A 6,073-nucleotide genomic window follows, 5' to 3' on the forward strand; every position below is an offset into this window, starting at 1 on the left:
CCAGTTTGGCACGGTCTCTGGAACTTCTGATGTACCCTCTCACTTAGCAATCATACCTAGTATCACGGTTTTAAATACAATGTAAATAATGATGACTTTCAAATTTGTATTTACCGCTCCAACCTTTACCCCGAGCCCCAGACTCGTACATCCCACCGCCAAATCAATACCTCCACTTGGATGTCAAAAGGGCCTCTCAAAGTAAACATGCCCAAGACGTTACTCCTGATTTCTTTCTCCCCTTGACAGATTCTTCTCCTCCCAGAGTTGTTTCTAATTCAGGAAATGGCAGTTCCATGTCTCCCGTGGCACTGACCAAAAACCTCCGAGTCATCCTTGACTCTAGTCTTTCTCCCACACCCTCTATCTCGTCCTCAGTAAATATTATTAGTTTGAACTTCAAAATACATCCATTAAGGAGTGCACTTGTGATGAGCACTGGGTTTTGTGCGTAAGTGTTGAATGACTATATTGTATACCTGAAACTAGTATAACTACACTCTGTGTTAACTATACTGGAATTAAAATAAACATCAAAATGTGTACATCCGGAATCTGCAAAAGAAACAAGGCTTTTTGGAACTGCTTAGCACTCCACACCATAAATAGCCATAGAAGTATCAAGAGCCCTCAACAGTATCCCAGAAACATCCTAACTGATCTGTGTCTGTCCTTGACTTCTGTGACAGGCTGCTTCCGACATTGCTCTCAGTGAACCCACCTCCTGGTAACCATGTCCTCCTCTAACCCTCCTCCCCTTGAATGTGGGCTGGACGTAATGACTTGCTCTTAATGAACCAAACATGGTAAAAATGATGGGGATTACTTCTGTGATTAAGATACAAAAGACTCTGACTCTCATCTTGCTGAGATCCTGCTCTCTGTTCTTCATGCTTGGTAGCCCTGATGAAGAAGACTACCTGGAGTGGCACAGAGGACAGCCTCTGGTCATCAGCCAACAAGGATCCAAGGCTGTCGTTCCAATAGCCCGTGAGTAAATCAACTCCACTAACTACCACTCAGTGAGCTTGGAAGCAGATCCTGCCCCAGTAGAACTTGAGGTTACAACCCAGCCCACACCTTGAGAGCAACATTGTGAAGCCCTAAAGCAGAGGCCTCAGTCATGCCTGAATTCTTGATCCATAGAAACTATCTGAAAACAAATGTGTGTGTTTAGCTCACTAAATTTTGAGGCAATTTGTTACAGAGCAGTAGCTTACTAACACACCTCTTCAAATCAATTCTAATATAGCAGTCAAATGACTCTTTTAAAAGTCAAGGCACAGGATCCCTGGGTGATGCAGCGGTTTGGTGCCTGCCTTTGGCCCAGGGCACGATTCTGGAGACCCGGGATCGAATCCCATGTCGGGCTTCCGGTGCATGGAGCCTGCTTCTCCCTCTGCCTATGTCTCTGCCCCCCTCTCTCTCTGTGTGTGACTATCATAAATAAATTAAAAAATAAAAAATAAATAAAAAATAAAAGTCAAGGCACTCCTCTACTTAAAATCATTCAACAGTTTGCAATCTCACTTGGAACATAAGTAAAAATCCTACGACAGCTTCACATCGGCCTCCTGGCTTTTGTTTCTTTTTCAGAATATTTGCACTTACTGATTCACCTGCTTGGAAGACTCTTCTCCAGTAGCCATGGGGTTTGCTCCTTCACTCCTTTTAGTCTCTGCTCAAAAGTCTCCTTATCGGTGTTACTTTCTCTGATTACCCTATATATTATCAATGATTTTTCTCCCTAATACTTCCTATCTTCCTTCCTTACTTATTCTTTCCTGGCATCTGACCTATACCTTTACTAGTGTATTCGGGTATTTCCTCCTCCCCTTACTAAAAGAAAAGCTCCAGGAAGAAAAAGGACTGGGCAGTCCGGGTGGCTCAGCGTTTTAGGGCTGCCTTTGGCCCAGGGTGTGATCCTGGAAACCCAGGATGGAGTCCCATGCCAGGCTCCCTGCATATGGCCTGCTTCTCCTTCTGCCTGTCTCTCTCTCTCTCTCTCTCTCTCTCTCTCTCTCTGTGTGTGTGTCTTTAAATAAATAAAATCTTAAAAAAAAAGAAAAAGGACTAAGTTATTCATTGCTATATACCCAGCACAAGAACAGAGCTTACTACAGATACAGAGTAAGCACTCAGTTTGTCGAACAAATGAATGAACTCCTGGCTCTTTAGAGGTGGAGCTGGTACATTTAAAAGTTGTAAATGTTCAATGGGAGAAAAACAAGAATGGGACCCGGCCCTACTCAGGAGCTATATAGCAAACAACACATAAATAGCCATAGGAATATGAATTGCTATTAACAACCTACCATTGGTTAGGATATGAAGCAAAACTATAATTTAATGCTATTATAAGCTGGTAATTTTTCACATAAAGAAAAAAATCTGTTCCATAATCACAGACTGTACCCCTAACCTTGGCTAATCATCTTGCAAATGCATGCGATTAGTCACAATGGATAATGTGAAAGGGAGTGCCAGTGGCTCAGGCAGCACAATCCATCACCAACACAGGGGAAATAACTCAAATTTCGTGTCCTACTAATGGCGGGTCAGTAGCATCAATTTTGTATTTGAAGGGCAATCCAAACCAAATTCCCTAAAATGCACCAAAATTTTGATAACTACCTTCTGCTAAAATGAACATTATCTAGCAAAATAACAGATTTAACATTGAAAGATTTTGTAGCAATTGGAAAAGCGACTGAATTAAAAGCATAAGAGCAAATCATGCACAGCAATCTTGTTGGTTGTTTTGATAGAACGTCTAAATGTATGGCTATTTAAGGGAACAGTATTTTATCAAAATGTCAGAAAACCTCACTCCTTTTTTATGGAATCTAACAATTTGACTCAAATCACCCTTCGATACAAAAAACACATATTGAAAATGAGTCAAAGGTACAATATATGGCCCTGTGTGGAATTACCATTGCATTAGTCTTATGATAGAATGTTTTAAGACCAGCAGGTGAATATAAAAGAGTAAGAAGAACCTTTAAAAATAGTCGGAAAGGTAAAAAAGCTAAGTAAATTAGGTTATCGAAAGACATTAAAGATGACAGAAAAGGATTTTTCAACTGTTTGGAGCTAGAAAAAAATGAAAGGATAGGCCTACCCTGTAAAGAATATAATGTTAACAGGTTATAGAACACTAAAATATTTCTATTTGGTCTCTTTCGGGTTGAAAAGGTCCAATTTTTAAAAAGGAATTATAGCCCAAGATAGTTGAGAGGATAGTAAAAAGGGCACATGGCCACTTTCAGTGAATTTAAGTCTGCAAGACCAAGCAAATTACATCTTCATAAGCTGAAGGAATTTGTAGATGGAATCTCAGCACCACTGTTTGGTATGAAGAAAGGAGTAGAAGCCAGAAATTGAAGATAGCTCTATGGTGCTCTGTTTTTTCAATAGGAATATTGGAGTGTTTCTGTTTTGTTTTAAGGAGCAGACATAGATTGCAGCCAAATCTAAGAGTGGATTTATTAAGCGTATTCATTTCAAACACCTAGCAAACCACATGGTGATGGTTATACACCAATAAAGGCTTATAAGCACAAAGTTTAACCTAAACTCATTTGCGTTCTTATTTTGCTTCGGGTCTGTTGCTTTTCTTTCTTCTTTTTAGAAGGTTCAGATTCGCTAGAAAGAAGTCCTGAGCATCGTAGGGCAGGGACCTGGATATAGATTGGGATCCTGGCTCTACCCTTTTCTTCCTGGGAAATCATAGGGAATTCTCTCCCTCATTCTCTGTCCTGTTTACTCCTAAGACTGCCTACAAGGGCTATTGCAAAGATCTCATTACAGGCTAATTGAAATAAAGCACCTTGCCCAACTTGGGACACATAGTTGACTTAGTATTATGTGTTAGTGGAAAACCTCCATTTCTCTAGTTCTATATTCCTTTTCTCTTTTGGAACTAGCCTGTTTGAAGGATATGTGCATTAGGGTTGCCTTCTATGCGAGCAGAAACTTATCCAGGCAGTTTCGGTTCCCACGAAGGGGAGCCGGATGATTGCCCAACACTGCCTACGACCAAGTAGATACAAGGATCTAATGTAAGAGGATATCAGAAAGCCCCGGTGGCCACAGATTAAACCACATTCTTCAGTTTTATCGACAAGAAAGCTGATATCCTGATCTCTATCTGACTTTTGCATCTCTGTCTTTAGGGGGGAAATGTGGGGTCTGGGTGAAGAATAAAGTGTACCAGCCAACGAGAACCTCAACGAGATATGACAATGCTGAGGAGAACACTAGGAAATAGAGATAATTCTTAGACATTGTACACTTGGATCTTAGTTCCTTAAATGACAAAACCTTTGACTGCATTCCAATGAAGAAAATGGCTAAATGTACATAGATAGGTAAGCAAAAAACTATATACCAAAAGAACATCAATTAGTAATAGTTAATATTTCCTTAGCCCTTAAAGCCTCTTAAATACTTAGCTAAGAGCTTCATCTTATTCTTCTCAACAGTCATCAGATGCAGATACCGTAATTCTCCATTTTATAACTGAGGAAATCAGACCTCAAAAAGGTTAAGTGATTTGCCCCCAGTCACACAGTTACATAGAAAATAAGGACACAAACTCAAATCTGCATGATTCCAAAACTCATATACCAGCCCAGGGCTTGGCAAGTTACCTCCCTCAGGCCCAATTCAGCCTGTTGCCTGTTTTTGTGAATAAAGCTTTATTGGAACACTCAGGTGTGTTTGTGTACATATTGGTTCTGGCTGCTTCTGCACTACAAGGGCAGAATGGAACCATGTGAAAGAAACCATATGGCCCACAAAGCAAAGAATGTTTACTATCTGTGTCATTATGGCAAAAATTTGCAAACCTCTGCTCTAGTATAAACCATTCTTTCAACTTAATAACTTGAGGGTTTCCATCTCATGCCATAACAATGACTCAAATATGGCCCCTCACTTAACAGGGGGTGATGAGAAAAAAGCTAGGAGTCATTCAGGTGTACTCTTTTATTCAGAAACTGAAATTGAACAAAAGACTCCGTGGCCCCCATACTGTTCTTTTTTACTTTCCCCCCCTCCCTAGAGCTTAAGCATTGTTCTCTAATTACCATAAATTCCTTAAGTGGTATCACTTGACAATACTGGATTTGACCTTTTGGAAGAACTAAGACAGTTCCTAACTGTTACAACTGTTTCAAACTGCATGTGGGTTTTTTTTTTCTCCCACTTTATATTAGGAAAAATTCAAATATAGACAAAGTATACAGAGTGAACAGCATACTAAAATTCTACACATCCATCACTTGGCTTCAAAATTATCACCTTTGAGGCTAATTTTATTTCATCTATAAACTCTACTTCCCCAAGTCCCCACCCCCAAACCATTTGGAACAAATTGCAGACATCATTTCAACCACAAACACTAAAAGTGGTTTTCAACACAGACCAATAGGTTATCAGTGCATAAAAACCACACGCTCCTTAATATCTGCAGACCTGTAACTCTGCTCAAATTCAGATATTTACACTAAGTCTCTGCTTCTAGCATGATAATGTATACTACATTTTCTGTCAAAAAAGGGTCACTTTAAGAGGACATGCTGTTCAAAAATCCATTAGGAAGAGTTCAGAAACCATTCTAGTGGTTCATATCGTGTGGTAGCAGGTGATCTCAATTACTCCACCAGTGCAGCTCCAGGGGGTCACGAATAAGAGTCTATGTAATAAATGAACATGAAGGAAGAAAGAAAGCAATCCCGGTCTTGATGTGCCAACCAAAATAAAAAAATATAACATCTGCCATATATTCTCGAAAGATCCTATCCCTAAGTTCCTGAGACCATTATGTATTTCCCAAGACCTCAATGATGAAACAGCTGTCACTGTTGGAAGCTGTCTTGTAAGTGTGCAGGGAGAAGTTATAATCTATCTTTTAAGGAAGCCAGCACAATTAACCATTTATAGTTGTGCTTGAGAGCTAGAAGTGTAGTTTTGCTCTATGCAAAGCAACTAGAAAAGATCCTCAAATAACCCCATACACAACTGGTGGATAAGACAAAGCAAAATATGTTGCTTATATATTAGCAAA

The sequence above is a fragment of the Vulpes lagopus genome, chromosome 4 (assembly GCF_018345385.1).
Source record: "Vulpes lagopus strain Blue_001 chromosome 4, ASM1834538v1, whole genome shotgun sequence".
Taxonomy (NCBI): domain Eukaryota; kingdom Metazoa; phylum Chordata; class Mammalia; order Carnivora; family Canidae; genus Vulpes; species Vulpes lagopus.